The sequence below is a fragment of the Lynx rufus genome, unplaced genomic scaffold (assembly GCF_022079265.1).
Source record: "Lynx rufus isolate CCGP_SWC_20201006 ecotype Redwood Valley unplaced genomic scaffold, mLynRuf1.p SCAF_29, whole genome shotgun sequence".
NCBI lineage: Eukaryota > Metazoa > Chordata > Mammalia > Carnivora > Felidae > Lynx > Lynx rufus.
The window spans coordinates 4997187-5011669 of record NW_025814844.1 but is presented as its reverse complement, the minus strand read 5'-3'; positions in this window follow the sequence as shown (position 1 = coordinate 5011669).

The window sequence follows — 14483 nt, the reverse complement described above, 5'->3', positions numbered from 1 at the left end:
CGGTGCTCCCAGCTGACTTGCTGTGGATCTTGGGCAAGCTGGCTTCCTCACTTAACCACAGGAGCCTCATGGCGTCTACTTAAAGGGGCTTGGGGGATAAAGTGAGTTCTCAAACGCAAAGCACCTCACGGAGTAATTGACAAATAGCGGGTGCTCAGGGATGAATGAGATCATGAACTCTGGGAGAGAAAAGGTCACTTAGTCGTTCCAATTTTGACAGCCAAACTTCCTTGCGAACTTCTGCATTTCAGACTCCGGTGTAAGTCATTTGATCTAAGATTTCATTTTATTCTCATTGTGGCCAGATGACAACTGAGGCCAAATCTCTGCTAGAGACTTGTGTCTCTGTGCCTGTTGGCACCTCCCGGTTAGACTGACTGATGGGCCGCAGCCCTCGGGCTTTGCGTACCCAGGATGCTGCCTGCCGGCCTCTCCCACAGTTCCGTTTGCGTCCTCTACTGCCCCGTGATCTCTTGGAGGCTGACCTCTGCCTGCCTTCAGACCAGGACCAGTGGCTCTGCACTTGGGGGCGGAGTGGGGGGACAGCCCAACATCTCCCTCCTCCCTCTGCAGGCTGTGTGGTGGGCCCTCAGCAGTCAGGTTCAGACACTGTCCCCATCCTCCTGGCCACAGTGGTTTGGTCCCAGACTTGGCTTCTGACTCCAGCTGAGCAAATTAGGGTTCGTTCCCTCCCAGAGAATGTGGGATTTGTTCTCACTCTCCAGATTGCCCTTTCTTCATCCTGTGTTATTTTGCTTCCTAGTGCTTCTCGGTACTTGGAATTACGGCATGTGTGCATGTGTTTTTTGTGTACGAATTGTGAAGAAAATGTGAACTCCATTAGGTTAAAATACGGCCGCCATGAGAGCAGGTTCTTCATTCTCTCCCTCACCTGTGAGTCTTTCAGAACAGTTTCCGGCACATAGTGGGCACTGAATAAATATTAATAGATACGGGAACAAAAGCACTCAGCAAATGTTATTCCGTTTGCTCTTACTGAAATCGGCTGGTCTCAGGGCGCCTGAGTGTCTCAGTCGGTTGAGTGTCCGGCTTCGGCTCAGGTCGTGATCTCACGGTTTGTGAGTTCGAGCCCCGCGTCGGGCACTGTGCTGACAGCTTAGAGCCTGAAGCCTGCTTCTAATTCTGTGTCTCCCTCTCTGTCTGCTCCTCCCCTGCTCATGCTCTGTCTCTCTCAAAAACAAATAAACATTAAAAAAAATTAGAAAAAAAGAAAAAGAAATTGGCTGGTCTCTGGTCCTGTTCTGTCACTCTTAATTTGTATTAGCCAATATTTATCCAGTGCTTTCAAACCCAGTAGACGTAGCATTCTAAGGTCATGAAATGTTAACTTAGGAGCTTCTCTGTTTTCCCTGTCCCTCCATGCCTCATTTAGAGGGACTGAACATTCCCTATATCTTAGACCAAGGCACTCGTAGGACACAAGCCTCCTCAGGGAGGCTCTGAGAAATACCTGAGCACACGGAGATGCGTTCGACTATTTGCCTTCCAGAGCCCAGCGAGGCCATGTTGGGTGAGTCTCAGGCTGCAAGTTCTCCAGATATCAGAGCCAGACCCTGAAGTTGTTTTATTGCTCGAAGCTGAGGTCCAGTCTGGCTTTGATTTCACAGGGGCGATCCATCAGAGGGGCGGAGATTGGAGAATCTGAAAACAAAATTGGTTCGAGCTGTGCTGTTCAAATCTTAGAACTTGTACACAGAAACCTTGCCTTTCCTCTTCAAGCCTCTCTGAAGCTCTTTCTAGAACCTGGGCTTCCCAGTTCAAGAGAGCGGAACATCCTGCCTCCTTTGCACCTACGACCTTGATGGTGAGAACAGGCGACATTCCGATAGCTTATTGCATGGGCGGCTTGCAGAAGTCCCCCTGCAGAAGATTTCTGTTCAAAATGAAACCAGTGTTTCACCTTTTTGGTGTGTTTAGGTTTAGTCCTTTGGCCAATAGCTCCTTTTAACTGTGATGTTAGCAAATGTTTCTTGAGATTTGATTGAATATGATTTTGATGAGGGAGGCTTTATAAAATGGGGCAGAGTGATACCTCCCAGAACCGTGCAGATGAATATTTCTAACTTCAGGGCTGACGTCAAGCATGCTACGTGAACTCACTCACAAAATTGAACTGTGATGTGTAGAGCGTTGTAGAATGAGCAACACGTTTTGATCTCTTCCCGTATTTTGGAAGTCGCTTTGTAGCTGTCTTGCGTTTTTCCAGCATCTTCCACGTCTCGGTCTCTGAATGTTTTCCTCTTCATATCCTCCGCTGTCTCATCCACACCTCTACAGAAGCCGCTTAGCTCCGGGGCCGTACCCGTGGCTTCTGTGGGCATATAGACAGATGAACACCCCACCGGAAGCTGGACCGTCCTGTCACCTGGCAGACGTATGAGAGGCACGTCCGGACTTGTATATTCAGAGCTGAACATTGGCTTAAACGTTGCAATGCGATAATCCTAACCAATTCTCTTGGCAAAAGCAGTGGGTTTCTGTAGCTGTGTTATCCGAGAAGGGTGCAGAAGGCACGAGAAGAAAGATGAATGGGACGGAAGTATTTTAAGATTTATCAGGACCCGACTGCCATTGTGACGCTGGCGACTTCTCCCACCGCTGGTGCTTACTCAACCGGGATGTATGGGTTGGCACGTTACCGTGTGGCTACCCAGGATGGTGAGCGGTGGCCCTGCCCCCCCTTTCCTGCATCCCCCTGCATCAGTGGTGTGCCTGTGGACAGCTGCACAAGGGAGGAAATGCAAGGATCCCCAAATGACCTAGAAATTCAAGGCTGCCACGAGTTGCCCCACAGCTGCTGGCGACCCATACCCAGCTCCAGTGAGTCTGGAGTTTGGAGGCCTTCTCTAGCCAGGGTCAACTCGATGATTTTTCTGGGCCCAGTGCCACGTGAAAGAACAGGCCCCTTTGTTCAAAAACAGAAAAAAAAAAAAGTTCTGTTTCTTTGCGTGTGTGTGTCTCTCTCTCTCTCTCTGCCTATCACAGTGTTTGCATTTGCTATTCAATGTGGGTGCTTCTGGAGCAGACCCTCATGGGGCCTTGGCCCTGCCGTGCACCTCTGCACAGGGATGCATGCCTGACGCCGACCCTTCCCACACTCAGGCCGCCCTCCCAGCAGAGGCGGCCCCAGGTCGGTGGGCAGGGGCAGGGAGCCGGCTGCTGAGAAGCCTTCCCATGACGATGGGGAGGCGGACCCCGCATGAGCCAAGGCTCCAAGGCCCTGGCACATCCCCCACTATCCCATCAGATTGGCTTACAAAAGACACCTCCAAAGACAAGATTACTGAGAAATTCAAGATGACCCCAGGCGTGGGGCCCTTTGCGCGTGGACCCTGTGCAATCGCACCGGTCGCCTGCCAAAGGCCAAAAGTGCCGGAGCCCAGCCCAGACCCGTGGCAGCTGGGAAGCAAGGGCTTCAGGTCAGGTACGCATTTCTCGCTCTTGGCATCCCAGATGTTATTCCATCCTGGAGGAGTTCCTCAGGGGCCCTGTGGATCTTCATTCCAGAAGGGGGTTGACGATGGACCCATAGGAGTGCAGATGTTGTCACTGTCATTAGCAGGAGGGGGCCAAGGCCTTCCAGGCTCTCGAGTGCAGAGTAAATAAACACAAATAGCACTTCTCATGCTAATACCGACCCCTTCTCATGATCCATCTTCCTTGAATTATTAAGCTAAGAGACACCCCTGGGGGTGAGGGAAAAGTGGGGAGGTCTAAGGGGACCCAGACTTTATCAGTCTGCCGTAGCCAAGCCCTAGACCCAATGGGAATGCCAGGGAAGGGCTGCTGGGGACAGGATTCTCGTACTTTACCAACAGACCCTCGGGGGCTTCTCTGCCGGCTGTGATTCTGGCTTGCCTGTGTCCATGGTTTTCCCGTTGTGATTTCTCTTCCGCCTTCTCAAGTGCGGGGCACACGTCGGCCTCTCTGGGTGCCCTCTAGAGATGTCCTCAGACCGGGGCCCCTTGGGGGCTTAATCGGTTGAGCGTCCGACTTCGGCTCAGGTCGTGATCTCACAGTTCGTGAGTTTGAGCCCCGCATCGGGCTCTGTGCTGACAGCCCGGAGCCTGCTTAGGATTCTGCGTCTCCCTCTCTCTCTCTGCCCCTTCCCTGCTCGCGTTGTGTCTCCGTATCTCTCAAAAATAAACATTTTTAAAAAATAAAAAAAGAAATAAAGAAATGTCCTCAGACCCAGTCTGTGCACGCCGATTGTCTGATAACTGACACAGGAGCCGGAGGCCTCCCACTTTAGAGATGCAGTAGGGGAAGCAGGGCAGGGAGAGCACATGGCCAGTCCATCTGGAAGGAGCCTTGGAAAATGGATGGAGAAGCAGAGAGTGAAGAAGACCTCCAACCAGGGCTGAGGGAAGCCACCTACCCACGTGAGAGGCAGGAAGCCCGTAGACCCAAGTCAGACCGAGCCACGGTTTTTCCCCGGACCCTGGGGGTAGGGGGTGGGGGGCCGTGTGTTGGAGGTGAGGACGTCCTCCTGGGAAAGGCCTGCTGCAGGGTTCGTGCTCTCATGAAGACGCTCCTCTCAAACCCTCCCCAGATTTCACCTGGGAACAGAGCTCTGAAGACACGCCTCATGCCATTTTCCGCGAGAAAACATTTCTGGAATGGAACCTTTATTTATTGCTCATTTCTCTCCTCCCTTTGGGGGGCATAATAATTTAGGTTTATCAGGACAGTTCCAGGGCTCCAGGGTTAGAATTTTCCAGCCACCAGGTGGCGCTGCAGAGCAAGCTTAGAGTGGGCTTGAAGGGAGCCTGCCGGTGGCGGGGGGGCGCCTGGGTCTGTGGCCTAGGGTGGCCGTGCTTCGCACAGATCAACTCCAAAGTTACTGCTCACAGGGACTGTGAACAAACTATAGGATGGCTGATTAGGATTCAAAGTTACCACTCAGATGAAAACTTGCAGCTCTGTGTCTCTGTGAATTGTGCATTCTGTAGGCAAACCCTTGGTTATATTTATTTACGTGTCGTTACTCTTTTAGCATAAAATTATGTAGTCGACGTGAACAGGACTGGGACTTCCTGAAGGCTCTGTCCTGGGCTACTTTCAGTTCTTCCGGTGGTGGTGAGGGGAAGGGGGGGGGTGGTGGAGGGTAAGGAGGCGTTAACTTTGGCCAGGGCAATTCTTTGTGTGGACCTGTTCCCCTCACTGCAGGTCACTTAGCTTTCCTTGACTCTCGCCCGCTAAATGCTGGCTGTGTCCCCCACGCATTGTGACCAACCAGTAATGTCCTCCTACATGTGCACGTGCCCCGCCCAGGGTTGGGTTAACGTCCCTTGTTGTGAACCAAGACCGCTTTGAGAATACAGTATCTCTCTGCCTTACCTTCTAAATAGACCTACCGTCAGAGCATCAGCAACACGGCTCTAGACCGTATTGCCCTACATAATCCCCACATGGGCTGCTCAAATGGAAAGAAATCAAAAGGAGATCCAAGTAAAATTCCTCTCTTCGGCCGCGCTAGTCACACCCCAAATGCTCGATAGCCCCAGGGTCCAGTGCTACCGGACCTGGTGTGCACAACAGAGCATGTATTTGGCTCCTCCTGTCCGACCCCCTTGAGTTTCACATACGCCTGATGCAGGGGACCTGGTATCCAGGCCCCCAAGTAACTGTTTTCGGTCTCACCCCACTGGGTTTATTCCTTCTCCCGAGAGTCACAAAGTTGCCTAAATGCAAAGTCCTTGGCCCCTCCTCTTTCTCCTTTCAGACTGGATTACTGGATTAGAGGAAGGTTTCCCAGGCTAGCAACCCGGAGACATTTAAAGGTTTCTGACAGGGGCGCCTGGGTGGCGCAGTCGGTTAAGCGTCCGACTTCAGCCAGGTCACGATCTCGCGGTCCGTGAGTTCGAGCCCCGCGTCAGGCTCTGGGCTGATGGCTCAGAGCCTGGAGCCTGTTTCCGATTCTGTGTCTCCCTCTCTCTCTGCCCCTCCCCCGTTCATGCTCTGTCTCTCTCTGTCCCAAAAATAAATAAAACGTTGAAAAAAAAATTTAAAAAAAAAATAAATAAAGGTTTCTGACAGAAATTCCCTCTTCCCCAACAGAGGACACAGGGGGCTCAGTTCCACAGCAGGCGCCAGGCGGTGGCGGCTTGGGAGCAGGGAGCATGGACCCTCCCCAGGGAGGTCCTGTGAGCGTGGGCTTCAGCTCCGTGTTAGGCGGGCTTCTAAGTTGGCTCAACAAGTAAGAACTGTTAGCAGAGAGAGACATACTTTAAGTAAAATAAACATCTCCTCACCCCAGAGAGGAAGAGACACTCTAAGCGGCATCCTGGAGAAGCAATGAGCCCGTCCGACACTTTTCCATCTCAACTAGCGGTTTCTGAAACCCTTCCAGCACGTAGCATCTCCCAGGGTGTGTCTCAGACCATGTTCTCGTGAGATGCTCCTTGAGAAAACAGTTCTAAGAAAACAGCTCAATGTTTAAGAAAGTCTACATAGTATTTTCTGGAATGCACTACAGCATATTAAAGATTCAGAGAAGTTCTGGGGCTCCTGGGTGCCTCGGTTGGTTGAGTGCCTGACCGGCTCAGGTCACGATCTCACGGTCCGTGGGTTCGAGCCCCGCGTCGGGCTCTGTGCTGACAGCTCAGAGCCTGGAGCCTGCTTCGGGTTCTGTGTCTCCCTCTCTCTCCGCCCCGCCCCATCTCAAGCTCTGTCTCTGTCTCAAAAATAAGTAAATGTTAAAAAAAAAAAAAAAAGATTCAGAGAAGTTCTGGGCAAGGAAATAGTTACAAATCGTATACCTCCGCATTTTCCTGATGCATTGACCCTGAAGACCTTCTCTCGTCAAACCACAGCCAGCAGACATGGTCCCTCAAAGACACAGCTGTGAGGTGGAAGGTTCTCTGCAGGTGGTCAGGCTCGGCCCCAGCCCACAAAGGCAACTCAGATGTCCATCTGAGCTCAGGCTTCCCCTTCTGGGGAACCATGCTGAGTGCCAGCCTGCTTGAGTGCTGCCCCCAGAAGCAAATTCCACCAGAATGAGAAACAGCCATTTTAGAACCTCACAGCCCTGGTGATAAAAAGACATCTTCTTGTCACCGATGAGCATGACAGCAGCAGCGATGATAGCACATTTTACAGTAACAAAAGATTTCGTTGTTTTTTGTTTCGTTTTTTAAACTATTTATTTTTGAGGGAGAGCCTGCAAGCGGGGGAGGGGCAAGAGAGAGGGAGACACAGAATCTTCTGGTCCAGGCGGTGGTGGTGCATAAGCCGTAGCTAATTCTCTCCAACTTCGTCATCGATAACTTGACCTCGGTAGCTTGGAACCAGCCATGGTGGGAGTAGCGCCACCATGGAAATTGACAAAAAGCCCTAAGAATCAGGGCTTTTTCCGCTCTCTCGACTCTTTCTTTTCTCCAAAGAGTTGATGTCAACCACTGTGCCAGCACACCCCAGGGGGGGGCCACCAGCTTTTACCTGTGCAAATGCAGTGGCCTCCTGGCTCCCCGCTCCCGTCCATTTTCTACCCAGCGGCAAAAACGGGGCTCTGGAAATACAAGTGGACCCATGCCTTGCTCTTCCTTAAAGCCTTTTGATAACCTCTCCCTGCACTTGGAAGAAAATGCAGGCTCTTAAGATGCTTTACGAGGGTTGTCCATGTGTCCCACCTCATTCTGTGCCAATTGCTTGCAGAAGTCAAGTGCATTTGGACTCGGATGAGTCAAGTCCATCTGGGCGGGCTTTGCCAGGAGAGCTGAATAATGAATGCCTGTGTTGTGAGATTGAATTTTATAGGCCTCATTCCCAGGGTGCAGCACTGACACTTTCTATATTTTGCTTTCTGACTTTGCTGCCTTGTTAAGTCTGATGAGGAAAATAATCTAGACCAGCACTGTCCGATAAAAATATAATCCGGGTCATGTATGTAATTTTCAACGTTCTAATAGTCATATATGTGAAAGAGTAAAAGGAAACAGGTGCAAATAACTCCAATAAAACGTTTTCTTTGGCCCAGTTCGTGCTGCTCCAGATATGACTTGTTCCCACTGGCCCTCTTCTGTGCCCTGGTTCACTTCCACCCTCCCAAGGTGCACGGTTACCCTGGCTCGGACTTGGGGCATTTGCCTTCTGTCCTGTGGCATCCAGGGAGCCCTCTAGGGTGCCATCCCTGGAGACAGGCTCACAGGTCACTCTGGGTGGCTTCCCAGTCCTGATGGCTAGCCCTTCTTCAGGACAGCCGGTTTCCCAGCTCCAAGGCCCTACTCTCACACTCCCAGCAGACTGGAGACTGTTACCAGGCACTTGCTGTGATCATTCCTTTGTGGCAAAGCAGCAAAGGCCAGGGGTCAGGACGGGCCACGCGAGGCCAGACTCCAGACTCCCCTGGGCTCTTGCATCCTTCATCCGGTTTGGGAAACCCTCTCCTTCCATGTAGCTTGGCGGGGGGGGGGGGGGGGGGGGTGGGCAAGACACCTACAGGTGGGGTCCAGGTTCTCTCGCCTCCCGCTTCCAGGTAGGGGGATTTATCCTGTCCCGGGGGCGGTCCTGGAGGGGGTCGGGCTGGCACTGGCTGGCATCTTCTTTCACGTATTTTCGCAAGGGCAGCCTTGCTTCCGGCTCCCCTTTTCCCGGGGGTGCTGGCTTGGTTGGTGTCCAGGGAGACCTCTGCTGACACCCGTCCCCACAGGGGTGCCCAAGGCACGGATGGGAAACAGGGTCAGAGATGTGCAGACATCTGCTCAAATCTTCTTATATTCTTCCCTTACGCAAGTTTTCACACACGAGTCAACGTTTTCTCACATGAGTCTGCCTGTGCCTGTGCATATATACGGACATACCTGTTGTATATATCTGTATTTACACCCATCTGCATGTATCTGAAAGGAACAGTACCAATAACCAGGGCAGTTATTTTTAATGTCTATTTATTTATTTTTGAGAGAGAGAGACAGACAGAGTGTGGGAGAAGGATAGAGAAAGAGGGGGACAGAGGATCTGAAGCAGATTCTGCGCTGACAGTAGAGAGCCCGACGTGGGGCTCGAACTCACGAACCACGAGATCGTGACCTGAGCCGAAACCAAGAGTCGGACGCTCAACCGACTGAGCGTCCCTTAACCAGGGCAGCTTTAATTAATTAATTTACTTTCCAAACACTCATATAGCCCCTGCTCTGTGCCGGGCACTGTTCTAAGTTGTTTACAAATATGGCCCCGATTAACTCTCCGATCAACTGTATGAAGTAGATACTATCACAGCTTCTGATGGGGACACTGACTCACAGTACCGTTTCTGTTACCCAATTCATCGCTTACTGCTTGGTTATTGTTTTAGAAAAAAACCTGACTCACCTTGAGGCGCCCTCTACTTCCTCCAAAATGTAAAAAGGACCACTTTGCATGTGTAAATAATGCAAGCTAAGAGCTTCCCTAGGATATGGTTCAAGACGACCTCATTGATTTTCCTGGGTGAAGATACGATGCGGTTTGTGGCAGAGTTTCATTACCATTGTAATTTCCACCAGGAAGCAAACTGTACTTTGATTCAGCAGGTGGAGTAATTGACGACTGTTCTCAGTGCTTTCTCTTGGATTTACACATTTACTCATATAGATCCCTGGGAAGCAGTTTAACCATCACCCTGACAAAAGAAAATAAAAGTAGGGAACAACAAATAATCCAGAAATTATCTGAAGCGTTAGGGTGACCAACCAAGTCGATTTGCTCAGGTCTAGAGGTTACCTGAGACCTGGGACTGTCTGTTCTAGAACCCCAAGGGTCCCAGGCAAATAGAGCAATTGCTGTCCTCTCGGCATAAGGCTTCTGACAGTAACAGATGCAAAGCAGTGAGAAATCGACATCAGTGAGGCTTATAATCCGGAGAATGTGCCCCTCGGACTCTTCACTTGGGACCCTGCAATGAACTCAAGAATGAGACTGTGTTAAAAATGGATTTCCTGTTTTATACAAAATTTTCCTGGCCTTTGCTGTATTAATGTATTAATGTAGCTGTATTAATGTAGCTGCTCTGTATTTTAGATGCAACGCATTTTTTAAAAAGATCTCTTCTTAATTATTTTTAAGCCTCTTGACATGATTGCCCTTTAATATGTGACTTTTTTTTTTCTTCAAAGTCTGTTTTTTTCAATGTCTGGTCTGCCTCTTGGTAAGAAGGTGGATCTCACCAAATAGAGGGGTATAGCTTATCTGGGAGGATTTCTTTTAAGTCTTCTGACTTAAAGCTTTATAATTTGGCTATCCCAAGAAGAAGGTGCAATTCTCACCTTTCAGGGAAGTTGTTTTTAATGTTTATTTATTTTTGAGAGAGAGAGAGAGAGACCAGGGCTTGAACTCACAAACCTCGAGATCCTGACCCGAGCTGAAATCAAGAGTCAGATGCTTAACTGACTAAGCCACCCAACTGCCCCTCAGGGAAGTTTTAAGAGTAAATTTTTCCACTTTACATCTGATCACATGCATGAAAGCCTATATGAAAAGAGTTCAATTAGTTGTTCTTCTAGAAGTACAGCCTTTTTTTTTTTTTTTTTAATGAGCAGCAGACAAAAGTTTATTAGGATATAAGATCAGAAAGTAAGAATAGCATGAAATCTCTCTTTACGGAGAGGGGGCATTTGAACATGAATGCCCGTAGAAGTAGAGCATTTTTAAGTTTGCTCAAAGGGAGCCAGGAAAAGTGAGCCACTAAAATCTAGATTAAAGATGACGTCCTGTCCCCTTATCACCAATGGCTCCATATTTCCTCTCCATCACTCTCTTCTCCAGGCATCACTTGCTTAAGACAAAGGCAAGTTCTATGCCAGTGATGGGCGCATAAAGCTAGAGCAGCCAGTCTCACTAGACAAAGAATACAGTCAAAGACTCACTGCATAGAGACCATCACTTTCTAATTTTCTCTATTTTTTTATCTTTATTTTTGAGAGACAGAGAGACAGAGACAGAGACAGAGTGTGAGCAGGGGAGGGGCAGAGAGAGAGGGAGACACAGAATTCGAAGCAGGCTCCAGGCTCTGAGCTGTCAGCACAGAGCCTGACGTGGGACTCGAACCCACGAACCGCGAGTTCATGACCTGAGGCGAAGTGGGACGCTGAACCAACTAAGCCACGCGGGCGCCTCTGATTTTCTCCATGTTAATTAGTTGTTTTGGCCTCCTGCTGGTGCGGTTTTAGGTATTACCACATCCCCACCCCTACACCCCCTTGTCCTTCCCGACAGGGAAGCCGAACCGTCTTGCCGTCAAAAACAAAGCCAATTAGTTTAGTCAAATAAGTGCACAGCCAAGGGAAGATGCTTAGACTTCAGCTCAATCAGTGAAATGAATAAGGGATTCAAACTGTGTTTTCACGGTGCCAGAATAATTGTTTTAAATGAGGATACTCCAAATCCACTGGTTGCCTTTAATTTTGTGTAATTGATTTTATTTTTTTCTTGAAGGTTCTTGTGCGGATTCAGTGGCCATATTGCTTAATTGTGAAGACCTAGCTTCCGATGTCACCTTTAAAGCTATTTCGGGGGCGCCTGGGTGGCTCAGTCGGTTAAGCGTCCAACTCTTGTGTTGGGCCCAGGTCATGATCTCACCGTTCGTGAGTTCGAGCCCCACCTTGGGCTCTCCACTGACAGTGTGGAGCCTGCTTGAGATTCTCTCTCTCCTTCTCTCTCTCTCTGCCCCTCCCTCACACACTCTCTCTCTCTTTCTCAAAATAAATAGATAAACTGAAAAACATGCTATTTCGTGCAGAGTCAATTAGGATCCAAATGTACTATTTCTCTCCTGGTTAATCAACCAATGATTCAGTGTCTCAGGGCAGCCTGGTGTGGCAGGAAGGCAATGGCCTTGGGCAGTGCACCGCACTCCAGCTGTGACAGTGGCCAGGCCACCACACCCCTGGCTTTCATTTCCTCTGCTGTGAAAAGAGGGGCTGGGCCCAGGTGCACTCAAGGTCCCTAAATGTTGAAGACTCAGACTTTATGACAAAATGACCTAATGCCCTCTTTCCTCCAGGTTGGCCTTAATTTATTTTCCTCCTCGTCACAGGTATAAAAATTCCATTTCTTAGGTCTCACACACTTACCACACCTGTAAGCCCTGCGAAGGGCAAGTAAGGTTGACATTGGGCGTCATGCCAAACTTCTCATCGTTGATGGCTATGGGAAGCCTGCTGTTAAATTCGCTGCCTGGAAAGCTCCAGGCTCCCGCGGTATGACCGGGCTTCCGAGTGGTGGAAACACTCGGTTCTGGGTCAGGCTGGAGGAAAGGTCTCAACACCTTCGGTTAAAACGTTACGATCTTTTAAGGTCCTGGACTTCTGCCACTTTTTCCATGAAGCATCCAGCATCTACTTTCCACGTCTTCCCCGTCCTTCCTTGAGCTCCGAAAGCCTCTACCAGCCACTTAAGGACAGGGACTACGCTTTCCGGGCAAACTGTCTTTTCATTCACTCATTCCTTCGCTTGCTCTGAGCATCTGTGTTTGTGGAGGATTTTACATTTGAAGGATGTCATGTGAGTCCTGACAACCCCAGTGCCTGACCTGTGATGTGAACCCGGATGCTCCTAAGAGAAGGGAGCTGGGTTCCCGGGCCGAGGGAACTGGTTGGTTCTGGAAGCAGCTTGTGTCTCGGGGTCTCTCAGGACTGGGAAAGGGGCCAACCGATGAGCTTATGTAAATTTTTGTAAGATATTTTAAATATCTAAACCTTTAGATAGAACCTTTAGAGGAAGGTTTAGAGGAGTCAAGGAAGGGCAAATACAGGGGCGCCTGGGTGGCTTAGTCAGTTAAACATCTGACTTTTGATTTCGGCTCAGGTCATGATCTTGTGGTTCATGAGTTCGAGCCCCGCATTGGGCTCTGCGCTGACATTTTCTCTCTCTGCCTCTCTCCCGCTCACTCTCTCTCTCTCTCTCAAAATAAAGAAATAAACTTTTAAAAAAGATACTTTAAGTACAGCTGTGTTGGGCAGTGTCTTTCAATCCCAGCCTCTCTTCCCCTTCCCACGTGAGGAGTGAGTGGCCAGTGATGGAGTCCGGATAAGGGGACAGTTTCCTAGTTTGTGCAGGCTGCTGTGACGAGGTACTATCAATGGGTGGCCACAAACCATGGGAATCTATTCTGTCAGTTCTAGAGGCTAGAAGTGCAAGATCCAGGTGCCAGCAGGGCCGCCCCTTCCTGAAGATTCTAGAAGAGATTTCGCCATTGCTCCTTCCCACTTCTGTGGCTCCTGGAGATCTTTGGTGTTCTTGGGCTTGTGGCTGCTTCACCAGTTTCTGCCTCCATCCCCACGTGGCCTTCATCTCTCCGCGCCTGGACCTCCCTCCTCCCCTCTTCTCATAAGGACGTCCGTCATCAGATTTGGGACCCACCCTGATCCAGCATGGCCTGATCTTAACTAATCACAGCTTCGAAGACCCTGTTTCCAAATAAGGTCCATCTGAGGCTCCTGGCGGACAGGAATCTGGAGGGACATGTTCAACTCGGTATAGGTTGGCTCTCCAGAAACCAACTCCGGGATGGGGATTTGCGTGTATGAGTTTGGCTGGGGAGGCTCTTAACAACACCTTCCCGGGCACGAGGGAAGCTGGGGAGAGAAATTAACAGAGGCAGCCGCGCACGAAGAGGAGTGGAGAGTATTAACACACTGGAGAAAGATGTGGGTTTCTTGCTGACTTGTCAAAACGCTGACGTCATCCATGGAATCTGCAACGCCCCGTTACGGTGAGAACGTCAATTACATTAATGAACGTGGTTATTTTAAAATGTATTTGTGAAAATTTGAATTACCCCGAAATCTTACGGTTAACACGTAGAAGAAACATGACAGAGGTTTCCTCAAATTTGACAAAAATTCAACCCACGGAAATATTAATAGTGAGCCGCTAACGCAAAAGAAACTTCCCTAAATTGTCAACGATAGAAAACAACATTTGTTCGATCACATTAGAGGAAAGCGGAATTAGCTTCTTCATAGAAAAAGGACAATATAAAACTGTTGTCATATAATAAAAGATGAGAGAGTATGAAACCCCAGAATATTAGGAAAATTAAGTATTATAACATTACGACAGAAGGTAAGTTAATTAACAATTTTTTTTTCCCCTGGGTTTTGGAATGTTTATGGTATTTGCCAGCTTTCAACATTTTTAGAGTGCTGTGGTTTCTTTCTCCTTCTAAATAAACATGCACTTCTTTTTTTTTTTTTTTTATAAAGGTATATATTTTTTTTTCAACGTTTTTTATTTATTTTTGGGACAGAGAGAGACAGAGCATGAACGGGGGAGGGGCAGAGAGAGACGGAGACACAGAATCGGAAGCAGGCTCCAGGCTCTGAGCCATCAGCCCAGAGCCCGACGCAGGGCTCGAACCCACGGACCGCGAGATCGTGACCTGGCTGAAGTCGGACGCTTAACCGACTGCGCCACCCAGGCGCCCCAATAAACATGCACTTCTAACCTAATTTTGTTTTCCAATTTTTCTTAAGGAAGGCTCT